Below are 20,598 nucleotides of genomic sequence, written 5' to 3' on the forward strand. Positions count from 1 at the left end.
AAGCGTATGAGATGCTGCGGCTCTTTTTGGAAACCCTCTGTCTAGAGCAGCATCATTGCTTGGCAGAAGAAGAAAAGGAACAGTAGTTTCTTGTTTGAAGTTGAAATCCATTTAGACTGCTCTTAACTGGGGTTTACCTTCCATAAAGATGTAATAAACTTAACAGGCCTTTTTTCTTCTATAGAGGTGAAATCTGTAGACTGTGAGGATTGATGTGCAGTGACAGGGTGGCATGTCACGGTAACTTTACTGAAGGAAACAGTACATGAACAGGAGTGGTTTCCAAGTTTGCTAACATGCTTGAGTTAGGAAAAGGATCTGCTAAATGTGTCTCCAGCAGGATTTCGAGGTGCTTGCATGTGGGTTTGAGAGCAAACTGACCTAGAAGCTCTATATTAAGTAGACCATGCACCTGACACCATTGCAACAGCTGCAGGAGATGATTGCATATATAAAAGGAGTGAAATCAGTAATGATGTTGGGTATTTACAGCTGTGAATGCAAGTAGCAGAGAAGGCTCATTTGTGCGCAGGGCACCTGGCATGTTGGAGGCACACAGTCAGAAATTGCTCTTTTCTGATGGAGCTGTCAGGAATCCTAGGCTTTTCCTAAGACTTCTTACTGGAATTTGCACAAAGAAAGAAGGGTAAGCAACCTGTCTGTTTTTAATGTGCTGTAAAACATTATTACCGCATTGTGGATCGAGTCGTATTGATACTGGTTTTCTGATAGCTCCTGTGAAGATGCTGCAAGTTCCTGCAGGACACTTGTAAAAGGGTTATTAGTAGCATGGTCGTATTACTGGAGGATTATTAATTTGACCATACAATAGTAGCATGCAAGTGGTTTGCAAAAAGATATCGTGATTAACATTCTGCAACAATTATCTTCTATGGGAAAAGCTGTCACTTGATCTCGTAAACAGTATCTGTATTGTAAGGCAGTTTACTCTGTGCAGAGAAGGGAAGGAACACCCCTCATTTATAGAGGATGCAGAATAAGAAGCAAGTGTGTACTGCTTCAAACGTGTTATGGTTCCTAAACACTGTGGAGAGTATGCTTACAACCAGCTAAAGTGACTGTGAGTAGAGCCTGCACTCCTGAAGCAGTTCATACGCATACTCATTCCTGGATGTTTCTGAACAAAGTGGAGTTTTTGCAGCTCTGTCCTGATGCAATCCCTTGGATTGCAAAATTGACTTGCCTCTGTTTAGTGCAAGGCAAAGGGTGAAAAGAGGTGCAAGTTGTACAAAAGGTTAGATGTGGTTAGCAGGTAGTAACTATGCTAAAGACAATGGTGGGCAAAGAGAACATGTAGTGAGAGTACACATCAGCTATTCTAGCTTCAGAACTGGAGCAGTAGGTGAGGTGAAGCCCTTAATGCCAACCAGTTTATGAAAAGGTCAGTAAGAAAATTAAGATGTGGGCTGTGTATGCTTGCAATGCCAGTACCGGGGCAAGCCTGCTACTCAGCTGAAGTATTTTCAGATTGTGACTGACAGCATAAATGCAGAACATAATGCGCAGTGTAGCTGTTTTCCCTGTCACAGTGTCTGTTCCCAAGGCTTAGTTAGGTGTATCCGAGATTACAGTTCTGAAGGTGCCCTGTAAAAGATACGTACGGCTCCTTGTACTTTCCTTCTCCTGGCCCTGGATACTGGTGTGCTTTTACTCCAGTTGGGATCAGTGGTGACTCCCTGAAACCTGGCTACCTGGCAGTTTGCTCTTTTGTTTCCAATGGTCTGTACGCTGCAGTTTCTGACTCTGCAGTAATATTGCATCACAGATTACCTTTAGCATGGAGGGACAGAACTAGCAAAACCTCAAGCATTATCAAGAGCATGGTTTCAGTGTAACATGGGATTACATCCAAGTTAGGAGGAGAACCTGCATGGCCTCATGAGATCCTGATAGGACTGAAATTCACCTGTAATATATTACTGATATTCATTTAAATTAGTTGCATTAGCTGGCAATAGAACAATTAACTGCATTGTCTTACATAGTATAAGACTCTCTGCATACTCTATCAGTGCAATAAATGTGGGGTTATGTCAATATTGTGATGCTCAACTCATCTGCTTCCTGGACAATGGATTACTTAACAGATACAAATCCTGTACCATTGCGAACACTGCAGAACAATATTGACATGAGGGAGAGAGCTGGATTCCTTTCTGCCTGGTGTTATCATCAAAAGTGTCAACTAAGCGCTACTTGCAGAATCTTCATTGCTAGTTAGTCCATGAGGGGAAGGTGGTGATTTGATTCCTCGTTTTCCTCTCCTTGCTGGTTCTAGCCTGATACTGTGAGGTACTGGAATCTGTTTGCCATGCTTTAAGCCTGAAATCTGTGGTGTTGGAAAATAGGGAGTTTGGGATTTTTTGACTTGGGGAAAAAAAACCAAACAACACCAAACTGTCAATACTTTCAGGAGTATTTTTGTAGTGTAGGTGGACATGAACATGCTGAGTGAAATTTCATCTTCAAGAGAAAAATAAGAAAAAAAAAGAAAAGTTGGTTTGTTATCACTGTGGGGTAGAACTTGGCCCTTGTGCTTTCTTTGGCTCTAGAGGCTCCTACCCAAGATTTTTGAAGCTGTTTTCCACCAAATTTGTGGATGGTATATTGGAGGCAGAGGCTGGGTGAAAGATAGTGGAAGGTTTAGTCCAGTCCCTGTCATGTTTCAGTCCATCTATTTGTTTGGTTTAGGATTTGACAAGAGTGCTGTATTAGGGTTTAATTCCTAATTTAGTTATAAGATCACAGTGAGCTCTGTTACATCCAAATAATACTGTTGGAATCGCTGGTTTTGCATGAGTATAATGAAAGACAGCCTTTTGTAAACTCAAGTAGCAATGGAGGTTTTCTATTGGTACTTTTGTCATTAAGCATCATAAAAGGCAATATGGGTTTATTTCTTGATTTAATCAGTATTTTCATCATAAAGAGGTTCTCCTGTCTCATTTTACTTTGTCTAGGGTTCAGTGTTGCTTTGATTTCGGTTGTAAGATTATTTTTTTTTTTGGTGGCAGTTACTGTACTTTTCCTTGCATCATGTGGAGCGCCATGTGCATCTATTGCATAAGACACAAAGGAAACCATGCTTAAAAATATATGTTCAACTACTTTGATTGCAAAGTCAGACCTGCAAGTTGGAAATTATCTGATTTAGGGTCACACAGGTAGAGTTCTGTGTTGTGAGCCACCCTGTCCACTGAATGAGCCGAGGATTTGCAGAGAAAATAGTATGTGATCTTAACAGCTAAAAAGAGGATTAATGCAAATGGAGCTTAAGTCATATACTGTTTTAAATATGATGTTTCCTAATTTTCAAGAGCTTAACTTTCAACCCAAATAACCTTCTTGCAAATTAGTTTCTAACATGGAACCTCTCAGTCTTGTGATTATTTTTTTTTTGTAACTTTATTTTTTGTTTTTTATTTATTTTGGTAAAATGATACCATAAGAAGGCGTTGACCTTAACAAATCACTAAGTGGGATCTGAGCCTTCAGTAGTAATTTTCAGTTCAGGTAATTGCCTTACTTGGTAAGGTTGTTTTATGGTGAATGAGGAAGGACCTTAAGTGTCTGTGTTTTGTCTGAAGTCTGATCCATTTGATCCTCCTTTCTGCTGCCTGCCCTGCCACTCTGCTGTTCTATTTCAGCAACCTGGAAGTGGTCCCTAGCACACTGCGTGCCACTGCACTGTCAGAAATGCAATCTGCCCAGCTGCTGTCCACATGGAGCTCACCTCTCTTACATTGTTGGGCTTTGTTTTGAGAGGCCACCAAATACTGAATTTAAAAATTCAAGCAGGCATAAGAAAGCAGTTAAGTTTAAGTTGAATGGATTGCCATGAGACAAAGAGCATCTCTGCTGTTCAGGGAACTTCAAAGGCTGCCTGCAAATGAGGCAAGTGCCAGAGCTTCTCAAAAAAGTGGCAGAAGTCTTTGTAGTGGAAAGTGTTACCTGTCTGATATTTAAGGGTGCCTGAAAAATCATAGATAAAAATAGGAAGATACAAATTTTACTGAAGTTGGTGAGGCTTTTGCAGTTACTTTATTATTTTGCCTTAAGTACTTCTGTTCAAATCTATCAAATAATTCATTATGGAATTACAGACTACCCGGCAATTTAGCCAGTGGTACAGATTTAAAGAAAGCTTGTTCTTTAAGTGAGCTGGGTAATAATTAAAGTTAACAAACATCCAGGATGCAAACATGAGGCATGTGGTGTGTCTCAGCTAGCCAGCAGTCTATAATTTTTCCTTGTATGTAATAGCTGCCTGGCTTTTCCAACCCCAATCTAGTAAATAATTACATCCTTATCTGGAATGATAAAATTAGACAGCTTTGAAAATAACCTTTTAACAGTAAGGTGAGATGTGGGTCGAGGCTCATATATTAATTTGTGCAAGTGTCTCAGAAAGCAACCTCAAAGACTTTTCTTGCACGTATTTACTGATTTTCTTCTGTTACCAGCTTAAGCCTCCAGCTGAATGCTCCGTTTTGCGTTCTGTACTTTGTTGGGTTGGGGTGGTTGTTGTTGGGGTTTTTTTCTTCTGTTTTGTGTTAAGAAGAGATTTCTGAGCAGGCAGCAGTAATGTAATTAAATAGATATGTTTAACTTTGAAAGGTGTTATTTTTAGGACTAGCTCAAAAGGGCAGGTACTCCTTGGAGACATTGTAATATGGTCAGGTTGTCTGCTCCAACTGAAAGAGCAATGCAAGGCTTGGGTAGCATCAAAGTTTACTTAAAAGTTTTTGACACATGTTGTCTTTGGGCAAAAAGGAATTCAGAGGAAGCAGAAGAGTGAGCACAGCTCCTGAGCATCTATGTTCTCCGTGCCGCGCTGGAGGAAGGGTCAGCTTCCAGAGAGGCTGACCCTGAGGAAGCATGTCTTTGTTCACTTAACTTTGTTATGGCCATAGTGATTCTGGTTCTTTTCCCTGTGCTTGAGCAGTGGCTTTTCTTAGGAATGCAGCACTGTTGGATCCAGCACAGATATGTACCTGCCTAGCAAGATGTATTCTGGAGACAGCATCTGTTCCCTAGTTTCCCTCTAATCATTGCTGTTGCTTCCATGCAATTCAGGTCTTAAAGTACAAGGAACAGAGAAGTTTGTGTATGCTTCTGGCAGGAAAGGGTGGTGCATGAATTCATGGGCATACTGCAGAGATATTTGTCTCCCCACTCTCCTTCCTTTTTTTCTGACTCCTGTTTGCTCACTTTTCCACCTTTCAGCAGAGGGGAGCATATGGCTGTGTGCTGTCCATCTGGTTGCCACTTACTGTGAAATCATTATGCAGACAAATTTGGCCCGATCTCGAATTACTTGTGTAGGTAAAGTTGCTAATAGAATGACAGCTGAAGTGTTTGTTCTGAACTGCACATGGGAACTAAGCACAGAGAATAAACAGAAAGATTGCTTTCTGAATATTTTCAGTCTTCTCCTACAGTCAAAACCTACTTGTGCTATGCTAGTATTTAAAGCCGAAAAGACTGGGACCCCCATTGTGCTGTAGACTGTTCATCTATGGATAAAAGGCAGGACTGTCCCAGAGGAGTTGCAGTCTAAATGAATTTTAATGAGAACATTGTGAATGGTGATAGATGTTTAAGAAAACATTAGATATAAAGGCAATGTCATTAAAAATTCTGCTGATGTTTTTGCATCCTAACAGAAGCTTATAACATAGATACTAAATTCATTGGTTAGCAGTAGTTTATTTTTTTGAGTGATTAAATGACGCTTTAAAGAATCTTTGTTAATTCAAGTCTTGTGAGGTTTAGCTGTATCCAGATCCTTTTGTTATCTATGTTTCAAGGTTCAACAGCGGCAGAGGAGTCTTACTGCCTTTGCCAGCATGAGCAAGTGTACTTTTTTTGTTGTCATTAGATTTCACATTGCTAACAGTGAAATCAGAAGAAACTCATTTTCCCATAATATTCTGAGATCTTGCCTGAAGATGAGTACCTCCAAAACTAATTTTTAAATTTCATTTATTTGATACATTTGGCAGGTAACTTTCATAAGCTCTCTGCTTTGCCAGTCAATAGCTTGCTTTTCATGTTTTTCACATGGAAAAACCTGTGGTTTTTTTAAAAACTGGAAGAGCTGGTTATAAAAACAGAAAATGGGAGAGTCAGAAGCAAGTAATTTACACAAAACAATCCTCCTTGTTGTTTAGATCAGGGATCCTCACTTTTGATGTTTAGGTGCATATTTGTTATGTAGGGCAGTGCTGTGGTGACCCCACTGTGATATGCAAGTGCTTGTGGACTAGTAAGAATAGTTTTGTGCTTGGGGAGGAGGGTGACTGGAGTTTGTTCACTGCATTCCCCAGAGATTTTATTTTGTTTTGAACAGAAGTGCAGTCAGACTTTTAACATAGCACTGGGACTTTATGCCTGTTTTCCTGCAGGAGTCAATTTAAAAGTCTAGATAGCTTTCCAGAAAGCTTTTGTCCTGTGGTGAAACAGGCAGTGGGAAACAAGTTCATTGTAAGTTTTCAAAGAGAACCTGAGTCTGAGACTTTGAACTGGTTTTGAATCTAAGTATTAAAATGTAAATCTAACCCTCAGTACACAGCCGCGAAACTAGGCCGATAGTGGGAATGCTGAGCAGTTTTTGGGAGAAGGAGGTATTTAATGGCTTCTGTTACAGTATCATGACAGCTGTGGTCTATTGGTGATCTATAGCTGAGTCTGTAGTAGTAGTAGTAGTATCACTGAGGAGAGGCAGCTCTGCTGTCTGAAGCTGAATTATAGGGTATGTTAAATCACTGCTGAGCTGCACCTTGCAGTACTTTTTTGGAAGACTTGTGTTCAGTGGATTTTTTCCAAATCAAAAGGAGAAGAAAAAAAAAAGGCACAGAAAACCACAAGGGTTTGCTTTTAGCCCCCAAATCTGAATTAAACTTCAGAGACTTGTTAGTGTGTAGTGCTTGTGGTTTTTTAAATGCATGGTGTTGTATGATGTGTATGTCTTCTGAAATATGTTATTTAAATATTCAGGAGCTTGTGGGAGGATAAATCTGTGATGCATGCAACTGTGGCATGCTCAGATTCATGGTTCTATTCACCCAAGTTGGCTTCCCACTGTTGTTTTCTGATGTGTAGATGTGGAAGAATTCCTTTATTAACCTGCTGCTTTTGAGTCAGAAATAGCTGGTAAGGTAGGTTCTCTGTGGTGTTTATACCTGGTGGTAGATGGATCAGGTCACCATAGTGAAAAGGCAGCTAGATTTAGTTAAAGATACTGAAGATCTTTAGTTTAAATGTACTCACCATATCGTTGCATCTGTTACTCTGCTGTAGAAAACGAAAGTGGTGTGCAGGTAAAATAACATGGTTCTACCTAAGCAAGAGATTATAACAGTTATCCTGAAGTGCTGCTTTTAACCTGGTACCCAGGTTCTATATCGTGCTAGAAAGTAGAGTTTTGATGTGTAAATGAAGGTGTTCTTTGAAATGCTGGGAAGGCCTGACCTGTCAGGCAAAGGATTCCCTCAGCAGCTAGAGGAATAGGAGCCCAGAGACTTACACAACCCTTTGGATGTTGATCTGCCTACTGTCCAGTTTTAAGGGTGTTTTTTAGGTTTGGTTTGTGGTGTGTTGTTTGTTTGTTTTTTCCTAATGACATTCTCTTTTGATTTCAGATGATTGTCAGCAACTCTCTTGTATTCTTCTGAAATTTGGGAGCTGTGGACAGAAACTTGGTCATTTTTGCTTTAGTGGCTGGATGTTGCACCCAGTCTCAATGCACTGTTGCAGTCTGAAGGTTAGATAGGCTAATTGCTTTTGAAGAACTTCTTTCAGTTTATTTGAGGGGAGAAGAAAGGACTGTAGTCAAAGTAGCTGGTAACCTGCCAAGGCCTGAATACAGAAAGTACTGGGTACAGTGAGCTAGCAAGCAAAGATTAATGAGTTATTTGTTTGACACGTTTGGAAATGTGGCTAGTTCTTGGTGTCCCGAGGTGACTGACATCAGCTTGTGTCTGATTGATATTTACTGGGTTAAATGAAGTGTGTCCTCTAATGAGAAATGATCCACATCCTCATCTAAAACCACTATTAACTAGTGCTTTCATGAACTGCCTTGGTGGAGCGATTCATAGCCTGGGTGAACTCTTTTCTGCTTCCCACCTTCAAATGAGGATTAAGGTACATAGGACAAATTGACTGGGAAATAAAGGTTTGCACAGTTGGCTCTGTTAAGAGAGAGAGGACTTTGTTCCCTAGTGCCTGCGTATTTCACAGGCTTTAAAATCACTTTAAAACATGTTCACTTTTTGTTGTTGGCTGTGTAGGACAAGAGCTTGCTCTCCGGGTAATGTCTAAAGTCATGAAATACTTATCTTGATTATGATGCTATCTTAAAGCAATGCAGAGTGTTTTATCATATGATGAAGATAAGTGAAAAGGAAGGCCAGAGTTCAAAATATTACAGTATAAAATGGAGAATTTGTTATTGCAGGCAAAACAGGTAGTGGTGGTGATACTTTCCTTCTCTAGAAGGACATCTGACTGGTTTAGTTTAAATGATTTAACAAAGCACTTCAGTCTGCAACAGACTTTTCCTGTTAGCTTCAATGGGTATATAAAGCATACTGCATGGGCAGCATATTTGGCAGCTGAGGAACATAATGTATCTGAAACCTTTAATTATATGCTGTAGGCATCTCAGTCTAGGTCAAAAGGCATCATATTATCAAATAACATATTATAGGCCTTCAGGACTTTCATAGTAGCTTGATTATTCATTGAATAATTGGTCTTTGTGAAGGAGATAATGGCACTGTTTGCATTCAGAGTCTAGGTTTGAAATATATGACAGAATATTTGTGTCTTAAATCATCTGTTATCCAGTTGATGCAAGAAATACATAGAACAGAGTTCAGTAGTAGCTTTTACAACAGCAAAGACTGCCTATTCTACTGCATGTGTCACACTTCTACTTGCTGTATGCTACCAGCAGTTATGAAGGTATCTAAGATTTTTTGGTTTATTGAATTTATTTTTGTATGGGTGTTTGTCTGCAGCAACACTTGGGACCATACACACTGGTTAAGCATAGACTGTATTAAACCCCAAAACAAACAGAAAATGGCCTGAAGAATGAAACAATTTAGAAGGTTCCCAAACTGTTTAAGGGCAGAACGGCAGGGCAGTAAACAATAAAGTAGAATAAGTGTATGATTAAGGCATGAAAGTAGGAATTACAGGAGAAATGGCATGTCTTTCTCTGTCGCACACTGTACTCATCTGTAGAAGAGAAGATTCCTACCTTATGAATAATTACTTAGGCTTTTTATGCTTTAGGATCCTAAGGTGGAATAGGAAATTATTGACTGCAGTGTCAATAGCTCATGATTTTTTCAAGTATGTCAAAGTATGATTTAAGGTAAGTTCGCAGGTCCCTCTGGGCACTTGATTATGTAAGCTCAAGCTTGGAGGGAACTATCAGCTTGGTAAAATTCCCAGTTGCTTCAGTACTCTCTTTTAGATGGGCTGGGGAACAGGTGATGATGAACAGACCTTTTTCCTCTAGATTCATCTTGCTTGAGACAAGCATCTTATTTTTTTTTTTTCCCAAGCTCGAGGTTAAAAGAAAAGCAATAAGGTGATAAAATTACTGCCTTAAAGGACAACAGAAGAGATAAAACCCACTCCAAGTAATGGTTTTGTAAAAAGTGCAGCATACTCAGTTAATCAAAGCACGTGTTCTGTATCTGTGACTGTTCAGCCTGCAGAAGATCAGTTTGCCTTGTAGTAGCGAAGTTGTATTTTCAGTATGAGCTGCATAACCATTTGAGCTGTGATCAGCACTCTTTGCCTTCCCTAAGGAAATGGCAGTGATTGTAGCATTTATCACACATAAAGGAATCTGTCTTGCTGTATATAGCCGCCAAAAGACAGGTGAGAAATAGGGATGAATAAGGTAGTGTCCATGATCTCATTAGCCTCTCAGACTGATGGTGAACTAAGGAAATGGCTTTCTCACTTCTTACCTGAACCCAGATTTACTCACAGGAGTTGTTATGAGTTGGGCTAATTTGGTAGCTTGTCTGTAAAGGAATTTGCTAACAGAATATTGTCTGAACTGCTGGTGCAGTGGTCTGTGCATGAAGCTGTTGCCCCTTGCTGAGAAGACATGAACCTCTGGGTGAAAATACGTTCTTGCTCGCTCCAGAAATTGAGTACATAGATAGAATGCTGTGACTTATGTTAAAAATAGTTACTTGAAAATGAAGTGAAATGATGGTGTTCAAGGAAAAAAACAAATGCATACCAGCATTTTAATAGGAGGTGGAAGATTATTTAGGATTATTTAGGTTTGAAAAAAATCCAAGAGTATAATGCATGTTATGGTACCATCAAGAAGCCTTGTGACTGGAGCAGAGACCTGAAACCAAGGGCAGAAGTTCTCCTGTTTAAGGAAGGAAAGATGGAGCAGACTGAAGTGGTAGAGCGCTTTTCCAAGGAAAAACACTGAACATTTGAACTTTGCTTTTATCATCTGCTCGATAACATGTAGCTAAGATGCTGGATCAGTGGTTCTGACTTTGCAAAATGAAGGCTGCTTTTTGGGAAGTGCAGCAAAGCAGCCTTAGAGGCTGCTCTGGGGATGCTTACAGATTTGCACTCCTATGAGAAATACGTGCCTTTGCAGGGGACGGAGAAAGAAAGTACTTGCAAGCCAATATCAAAATAAATGTATAAAGGTGTGGTACATGACTTGTTTTTCAATTCTCTGCTATAGGCAATGAAGCTACATGGTACTCAATTTCTAATGACTTTCCTTGTATCAGGCTAAGCATTCTCTGCCTTTCTCTCTGAACTATAAGGATTCTTGTGATTTACACAAGGAGAGGAATGTATAGCAACAGCTATTGTACCTACATGCTGGACACAGCTGCTCCCATTCTCGCCTGTCATGGTGTTTGGTGGCAGTGGCATTCAAGTTCCTAATTGTTAATTGAACATGCAAATGACAAGGTGGATGAAGATATGGGTACATCCATAGCTAGACTATATGTATTCACTATACGAGGCGTATGACAGTGTGATATCCAAGCTTAGATTTTTGACAGTTTTGAGATAGTTTTGTATTTGTTTTAGTGCATGGATAAATGCATGTTTAAACTAGTTCTCTCATCTTTTCCCCAAGGTATAGTTTTGCATTTTTAATCGTTTGTAACTGATGTGTTGGAGGAAATGTTTCAGGCATGAGTATTTAATAAATTAAGATCTAGTATCTTGTTCACTGTTGCAATTCGTTTGCCTAGAAAATCCTACCAGGTTTTTCCTTAAATAAGCAAGTAAGATCTTTTGTCCAGTTTTGTACTAGTTTTGACACCTTATCCACTGAAAGAGTGCATAGGTCAGGTTAGGAAAAGCATGTTTGCCTTACGGAATTCTTGTCACTCTGTAGAGTGTGTGTATGTACATGTGGATCCTGTAATTTTCATGCCTTCAGAGCTCTCATTCTGGTCATCCTGCTGCAGAGGTTCAAGTTTGATTTGTACTTTACAGCAAGTTGTCTGTGGGACAACCTCTCATCCCATTGATTTGTTGTAATATTTTTATGCTAACTGTAGCAAAAGGAGAAAATGAGGAGAAGTATTTTAAGAATTGTAGATGTACTTTTAATCTTTCGGACACAAACTGGTACAGTAAAGGGGAGAAGTCAGCATAATGTGACCAACCATCACTAAGCTGTCGATGGAGCACAGTTTAAGAACATCTGGACTGTAAAAGGCACCTCTTGAACTTCCATTGATTGGTTCCTTGGGCTGTCAGCCATGAAGTATATTTTTAGATACTTGCAGCAAATCTTATTGCATGTGAAAGAATGCCAAATCCGTAGTTTGTCAGCTGCCGTTTTTCAGTAAGTAGGGAAAAAGGATTTTGATTTGAGTTCATTTGCTGCTGCATTGCAGGCTGCAGATTGTACAGCTATACCTGGGTTAGCTTTAAACTAGGCAGCCTGGCAACTAGTACCAAAGTCCAGCTGCAGCAGTGCTAGCTCAGCAGGAGCTACTATAATCCTGCTTGGCCTGGACACAGGAAAGCAATGTTTTCTTTCAGTAAGTCATTTCCTCTAGAAGCAGAAAGGGGAAAAATCTGTGTGTGTGTGTGTGTGTGTGTTTAGTTTTATGGCTCATGTTTTACCATGTGTCTTTTTTTTTTTCTTCCTTTCTTTAACAAGAACAAAGGGAGGCATAGTAATTAAATGGAAAATGAGTGTGTTGACTTCTTATATGGGTGAAATTTTACGCATGCCACAATTACATCTCGTACTTTAGCAGTGGCATTCCTTGGGACCTTTGAAATGGGGCATGCTCTTGCCAAAAGGAATTAGTTCTGCCCTATAAATGTGTGCTGTGGCTGCCCTCTGCAGCAGTACAGGAGTTAGTGGTAAAATGCTTTACAAGTACACAGCTGCTTGAACAGATCTAAACTCATTGACTGGCTTAGTCCCATCGTAGTCAGAAGTTTCTGCTCCTGGATGAGGGTGTGCTGTTTGGCCTGCCTGTACTTGGCAGATTATTTTCCTAGCCTTCGGATGCTGCCTAACACTTCTTCTCTGAGTATTCTCTGAAGCTCCTTGCACTTGTTTTGGACACCGATCTGCTTTGTGCTTAGTAGAAGGGTGTTCTGTATTACCAGCTGCTAAAAAAGGGTATTGTACATTTAAAAAAATTGCTTGTTAATGGAGTTGGGTTTTTCTTCTAAAACTTGTTCATCTTCGATTCAAGACTGAAGTTTTCCTGAGGCACTCTGTGTGTCTCATGCCGTCTATCCTTTAGCTTTTCCTAGAGGATCTTGTATTCAATATCACAATAAGTACAACAGGTCTGTTAAACCAACCTCTATTTATAAACTTTATATATGTATTTATAGACTCACAGAATCATAGAATCATAGAATGGTTTGGGTTGGAAAGGGCCTTAAGATCATCTAGTTCCAACCCCCCTGCCATGGGCAGGGACACCTCACACTAAACCATCTCACCCAAGGCTCTGTCCAACCTGGCCTTGAACACTGCCAGGGATGGAGCATTCACAGCTTCCTTGGGCAACCCATTCCAGTGCCTCACCACCCTAACAGGAAAAACTTCCTCCTTATATCTAACCTAAACTTCCCCTGTTTAAGTTTTAAGCCTTTACCCCTTGTCCTTTCGCTACAGTCTCTAATGAAGAGTCCCTCCCCAGCATCCCTATAGCCCCCCTTGAGATAGTGGAAGGCTGCTGCGAGGTCTCCGCGCATCCTTCTTTTCTCCAGGCTGAACAGCACCAACTTTCTCAGCCTGTCTTCATACGGGAGGTGCTCCAGTCCCCTGATCATCCTCATGGCCCTCTTCTGGACTTGTTCCAACAGTTCCATGTCCTTTTTATGTTGAGGATGCCAGAACTTTACGTAATACTCTGAGGTCTCACAAGAGCAGAGTAGAGGGGCAGGATCACCTCCTTTGACCTGCTGGTCACGCTCCTTTTGTTGCAGCCCAGGATACGGTTGGCTCTCTAGGCTGTGAGCCCACACTGAAGACAGCTCATGTCAAGTTTTTTATCTACCAACACCTGTAAGTCCTTCTCTGCAAGGCTGCTCTGAATCTCTTCTCTGGCCAACCTGTAGCTGTGCCTGGGATTGCTCTGACCCAGGTGTAGGACCTTGTACTTGGCATAGTTAAACTTCATATGGTTGACATCAGCCCACCTCACAAGTGTGTCGAGGTCCCTCTGGATGGCATCCCTTCCCTCCAGCGTATCAACCGGACCACACAGCTTGGTGTCATCGGCAAACTTGCTGAGGGCGCACTCAATCCCACTGTCCATGTCAGCGACAATGATGTTGAACAAAACCGGTCCCAATGCCGATCCCTGAGGGACACTGCTTGTTACTGGTCTCCAGATGGACATTGAGCCATTGACCACAACTCTTTGCGTGTGACCATTGAGCCAGTTCTCTATCCACCAAGTGGTCCATCTGTCAAATTGATGTCTCCAATTTAGAGACAAGGATGTCATGTGGGACAGTGTCGAACACTTTGCACAAGTCCAGGTAGATGACATCAACTGCTCTATCTCTGTCCATCGATTCCATTGCATAGAAGGCCACCAAATTGGTCAGGCAGGTTATCCCTTATATATATATATATATATATATATATACTTATATATATAATATATATATATAAGTATTTAGTATATACTTATTCAGAACTGTGTAGTCTTATTCCTACAAATATTGTCTCAGATTAAGTACTTTGGAGCACAGTTTATGTCACTTCAGAAACCACCTTCTAAAGTACTTAATGGATCTTGAGGTAGCATGTGAATAACAAAAGCCAATTTATCTTGGCCTGAAAGACTGTTCGTTTCTAGGACCTTAAAGATCATGGAATTCTGATTGTCATCTTGGCATCTTTCCCATCTCAGTCTTGTCCCGAAGTTTGCAGTGGATGCCTTTGATTATGGCCTCTGAGAGCATGTTTGATACCATCTGAAAACTTTCTATCTTGTTTTTTTCAAGTGTTATAGTCTCAACAGGTCATAAACTATCAGTTGCCAACATCATGTTTGAAATCAGTATATTGAGAATGAGAAGGACAGCATGGGAGAACAACAGTTTCATTAAGGACTGGCGTTTTGGAGCTATGAAGATTAGCAATGAGTGGTCACAAGATACTGCCTCTTTAAACCCCTTATTGGCCTTCGCAGCAAGCAGTTTGTCTTATTTCTATTGCTTGTTTTTATAGTGTTGAGTGTAGTAAATCTCTAACCTGAGGCCAGTATAATCTTTATTTCTTGCAGATGTTCATGTTTTATTGGAGAATATGTATTGGGTTTTGTGTGTTTATATTTCTGATTCAAACAAGACTTTAAAACAAAATTAATCTTACTTTTGGGAGATTTTATATATGTATTTTAAAACCCCAACAACCTACGCTTATAATACTGGAGGCTTTTCTTTCTATGGCAGTGGCATTTTTCACTGAGTGCCAGACCGAAAGTCAGAAAGATTAGTTATAATCCAGAGCCTGGCGTGTAGTTGCTATGAGGTCTTGGACTTTGGGTTTAGTTAGGGAGTATGCACTCATTAGTTTACTTAAATTTCATTGAAAGTGCTAGAGAGTCCTTGGCTGGAAACAGAGAAATTATGTAGCAGGTAGTGATTGTGTTGAAGGGGTTAGTGCAACATTGATGGTTTGACTAAACTAATGGCTTGACCAGCTAGTCATGATTTTAATCCAATAGTTAATACAGATACAGCTTCCTTGATCTCATCTGGTTGTCTTTGGACATGTTTTTCTGAGTTTCCTACCTCCTAGAAATGTTAATGATTACCCTGGTGAAGTTTGGGGGGGGGGGGGGCTGTTGTTTGGGGTTTTTTATTTCAATAAAGGTGAATTGATGAATCTTAACAGAAGCCTGTGTTTGCAGCTGTAAGACAGTGTTCAGTTTCAAGCAGCTGCCTGGTGTGTATTATAGGTTTAAGAGCAAAAATGTGGTTTATTTATAACTTAGCATTTGCTTGGTGTTTTGGGACTTGTGTTGCAGTACAGATCCCTTGCATAACCACTGCTTGAAAAGCATCCTTTTATCTCATCAGTGTATTAGACAGAACCTCCTTATTGGATATGGGTCATGGGACCTGAAGTGCTAAATAAGGTACTGCTAATATAGAGCTGTCGAGGGTGGTGCGGCAGGATGACTGCTGTGCTGGGTCACACAGTAGTGGCCAAAGCTTCATTAATTAGCAGTCAACTGTGATAGTGCTCAGTTTTACCATGTGTCTTTAAGGTGCTGTTTCAAAGTACATCACAGAAGCCTGTGAGGGAATACAGAAGTAAAGTTTAAATCTGAATCCCAGAGTACCATCCTCATTGCTTTACAACATGGATTTCTTAGTAAGTTAGCAGTAGCACGAAATTAGTGTGCCACAGGGAAAACTGGTTCTGTGCGCACAGTGATCACAGCAAGATTAATTTCCTAGTGAAGAGTCAACTTTGTGAGCCCTTAGCAACTGAGCATTTAATCTCTAGTTTCTCTGTGATACTGATGCTGGCAGCGGAAGGGCACAAACTGACAGTTCTCTGCTTTAAAACAAAGGGAGTTCATGGGTGGCTGTTCCTGCACTGTTTTGCTGAATTTATTCAGTAGTTTATGTTGCCCTCCATTTACTCATATGACAAGAGTATCAGTCCTCTGTTCTGAGAGAGTTTAAAAGAGATGAGGGCTGAGCAGGGGTAGTGATGTTAGTTTCATATTCTTGAAGGAGTGTGAGGGAGATCAGTTTGGCATTTTTACTTTCCATGTGTGGTGTATAATATAACCAGCAACTAGCTGCATTTTAGTATGTGTTTGTATGAATAAGCAAATAGCTTCTTCCTGTAGGAAGAATTCTGCGTGCCTGTGAAGAGCAAATGCTTTACAACGTTTCCAGAAACTATTTCTCTTCATACCTCAGTGACCCTTCTTGTATTCCAAACAAAATAACTAATGAATCAATAATCTCTAGTAAGAGTTCTGAAAATCTAATGCTTAAAATTCCATTTAAAAAGGCCAATAAAATGTTTTTCTGGTGTTTTGGTTTGGTTTGGATTTTTTTGTAAGTAGCAAAAATAGAGGTTGAAAATTCTAAGGCATCTATTTAGGTATGGATAGTGTCTGAAATTATTATTTTAAAATTAAAATGCTTGGTTTTGAGCCCAAAAATATCTACTTTAAATGCACAATGTAAGGTGGAAGTAAAAGTGTAATTGCTCATGAGGTATGTATCCTTTGTAGTTTTATATTAAACTGGCCTTAGGGGTGTTGCCTGTTTGCTGCATGAATTCCTCACCAGGCCATATCCTGGGATTTGGCTGCAACAAGTGTCAAAGCAGATTCACACCTTTCTCTCTCCATGTATTTTTGTTGCTGTGCTGCTTTTCACAGAATCGCAGAATAGTTTGGTTTGGAAGGGACCTTCAAAGATCATCTAGACCAGCCCTCCTGCAATGAGCAGGGCATCCTGTTTCCAGGACCAGTGGGAAGAGTTGTCCTCTTACCTATGCAGTTCACAGAAAACAGTCTAGGCAGACTCCAGATGTACACAGGCCATGTGTACATCCCCTGTGATACCTTCCAAAGGTCAATGAGAAGTGAGGGGAGGAAAGTGCAGGCTTGGTTACTAAATGTGGAAATTACTGGCCAGTTGACGTGTGCATTGGGTGGGCTGTTTTCTCCAGATTGTGTAGGACTGTTGGGGCCTGCATATCACAGCTTGGGCACACGCCCTCACCATTAGTATTTGGTGACAGAAACTTGCCCTATTATATGTAGCAAGTGCATTCCATCACCTTCTGAGGGGTTATACAGTTAAATGCATTAGTTGTATATTAAAATAATGAATAATGCTGCATGCTATGATAATGCAGTTAAATCTTGCATTTTAGGCTCCCAGTGGTCAGGAAAGATTTTCCCAGCCACAGATAGTACAACTGTTGTGTCCACACTGTGTGAAATCACTTTTCTCTGAAAAAACAGGCAGGACGTGTAAGTTCAGGAACTTTATTAGCTGTCTGCTCTTGCAGGGCGAGGTTCATCCTGCATCACCAGGATGAAATCTTCAACTACTTGTAAGTTTACAATCAAAGCAGCTATTTGGGTTATTTGTTTCCAGGGACTAAACTACAAAACAGAGTGCTCTTTGGGAGAAGAGCTATGTATTTCACATCAGTGCGCTAATTATTATATACTTGCTTTTAAGATACTCAGTAAGGCCATGAATTTATATACATTTATTGCATTTTGCCTGGAAGGTTGCCCATAATACTTGCCAGGCAGGACAGGACATAGATATTTCTCAAAAATATATTTGTAGTATAATTGGTTCTTAGAATGAAATCTTTACTTCCAGGTGCTGCTTGTGACTTGTCCAATAGCTTGACTGGATTTAGTATCAGTGTGCTTAGGTTTGTTTTGATCCTGTACTGCTGATATGTGAGACAGAATTTGGTCTAAAGAACTTTTTTCTCAGTCTCCTTATATAGGAATATAATATGTATGGATCTCAGAGCCATAATGGGTAAGATGCATTGAAATCCTCAGCTCCAAGAGACTAAATGAATGCCAAGAATTTCTCATGAGGTGGTCTCTGTACTTTCCCCTATTCTTACTGTAGTGTTGTGAATCTTCTGTGTTTTGGTTGACATTAGCTCCTCAAGAAAATTAGAGGACTGTTGCAATGTTCTAAAGGTGTTTCAATCCAGAATCTATTAGGCCCAGAATTCTAAAGAAAATAAGAATTAATAGCTTGAGGAAGAGTCTTAAGGCTGAAGTCTAACGGCTGAAAAGCACTCTTCAAATTACCATAAGCTAAGGGTATGGGCAGATGCTCAAGCTTGTATTTATTAAAAGGCTACACTCCAAATAAGATGAGCAGCAGATGTTGTGGATGGAAATTAAAAGGTGGTGAACTTTAACCATTTTCTTGGTGGACAGTGGTTGACCCTGGTATTTTCACATGACTAAATGTCCCCTAAAACACATTGACAGTGTTGCCCCTCAATAGAGACATACATTGAACTGAGGGGCATCTCAGAGCAGGTTACCTCTAGTATTTGTGTTGCTCTGTCACTAGTATTAAAAGTCTGAGTGAAATTCCAGCTATGTCCAAGTAATTTTTGCTGTTGGATTCAAATGGACTTGCATTTTTACCACAAAACCCATTAGCAGACTGCAGAAATTAGGTGCACATGTGATTTAACACAAATCTAATCACAGAAGATCTGACAGGTGTCTGTATATAACTAAAAACATTCATTCTAGCATGTTGAAAAGCGTGTGCATTTTTCCTTTGGTGTTCTAGAGAGTGGCTGGACCTAATTTGCTTGGCTTGAAAACAACAGACATGACTGCAAGTCTCTGCTGAGTGGCTTTTCACTGCAGTTCCAGGCAGTAAGAAAAAGAGAAATAGGAGCAAAATCCAAGAGTTGACTTTTGATAGGTGCAAAGAGACCAAACATATTTAAAACTAAATTGGTACTTGATTTGCTTCTGATAATAATAATTTTGCTTAATATGACTCAGCTACGTTAGTGTCATCCGCAAACATGTAAAAATCAAAACTGAAATTGTTGTTAGCTGAGCAAATAAAAACTTAACATGGTTTGGGTTTAAAATTTAATGTTGTAATATTTAATCCAAAGGAAATTTGAGTTTTGGGTTTTTTTTTTTTTTTTTTCCTTTTAAAAACAGAATTTGTGACACAAAGAGTCTGTGTTGGATTGGGGGAAAACCTGTGGTATGAGATTTGTCTAAACGATCTTTTAACCATGTGCTGGCTGAGCCCAGAGTCATTTCCAGCTTGGAAATAAACAGATGTTTTCAGCCCAGTGGAGCCGTTGATGCCAGGCTTATTCCTATCAACATGTGCAGTGGCACATGGCAAGTGCTAACAAATAACTGAGCTTCCCAGCTGAGAGCCCAGAAGCAATATCTACACAGCATTCTGCTGAAGCTATTGATCCAAGCCTGTGGTCCCTGTTATATCCTTGTGCTGGGCCATAAACGGAGATCACCTTTCTAGGAGCCCTGTCTGGTCTAAGTGGTGCTGCTTTGTATGTGTAAGTATGACTTCACTTTTCCCAAATGTAAATGCCATCTCCAGCAGTGGAGCAGGAGATGTTGAGACATGCAATAAAATAGCATAAACTGGCAGCCTTGTGCCTAATGCTCATGTGAAATGCCCAGTGCGCTTTTGTGGTTTCCCTTGTTATTATGTAGGCCCAAAGTTTGAATATTAGACAAATGTGTGAAGGGACCTTTAAAATATGTGATTGCTCTCTTTTGTTCATTTTCTGGACTTGAGAGCCTTATAGGGTGGGGCTTTCTTCTTCCACTTCAGCCACATGGGGAAGCTATAGAGGACTACTCTATACTGGTAGAGTAACTGATATATTGGTCACTCTAAATTGCTTGGGATTTCCAGTTAATTACAGATGAATGGGGGCAGCTTGCAAAATGGTAAATGGTAAGCTTGGAGTTACAGAGTAAGAGATCTAATGAGTAATCTTAGCGAATGAAAGCACATTCCTTGCTAAGAAGCTAAGAACAGACTTTCTATTTGAGTAGCCTTGATAATTACTCAGTTCTTTCAGCCTTTTGAGATGTCGCGTTGTTCCCGTTACTTGCCACAGTGATAAAATTTGGCAAGCAGAAAGCTACATGGTGGATTGCTGTTGCATTGCCTGCTGGTTGTGTGCCTTTTCTGGAAAGCCTTGGTAGTGTATCAGAACAACTGAATTTCAACAGTGTCAGTGTGCCCTGTGTAGCATCGACTGGAATGGCAGCCCACAGGAGCTGTCAGGGCAGCACTAGTATGTGTTGGAAGTGTATTTGTGCTGGAGTGTTTGCATATCACAGAAGACTACATAACCCCTGTTCCTTCTCCCCAGTTTTTAAGTGAAGAGATAGCAGAGGGAAGGAGCATGGGTGGAGTCTTTTCATAACCATCCCAAACAGAGCAGCTCCTCCTCTTTCCTTCTGGCTCGAAGTACCATGTGCTGCACATCTGCAAGCTTTGGAAGAGGGTGGGCTTGAC

General features: G+C 40.3%; 2 protein-coding genes across 3 annotated transcripts in view; one reads left to right on the plus strand and one right to left on the minus strand.

Annotated features, from left to right (window-relative positions):
* The window catches only part of NRG4 (neuregulin 4), a 49,323-nt gene that overhangs the window by 24,616 nt on the left and 4,109 nt on the right, over nucleotides 1–20,598 (minus strand). The window lies entirely within an intron of this gene.
* TMEM266 (transmembrane protein 266) overlaps nucleotides 1–20,598 on the plus strand; it is an 88,761-nt gene that overhangs the window by 636 nt on the left and 67,527 nt on the right. The window lies entirely within an intron of this gene.

The sequence above is a fragment of the Lathamus discolor genome, chromosome 8 (genome assembly GCF_037157495.1).
Source record: "Lathamus discolor isolate bLatDis1 chromosome 8, bLatDis1.hap1, whole genome shotgun sequence".
Taxonomy (NCBI): Eukaryota; Metazoa; Chordata; class Aves; order Psittaciformes; family Psittacidae; genus Lathamus; species Lathamus discolor.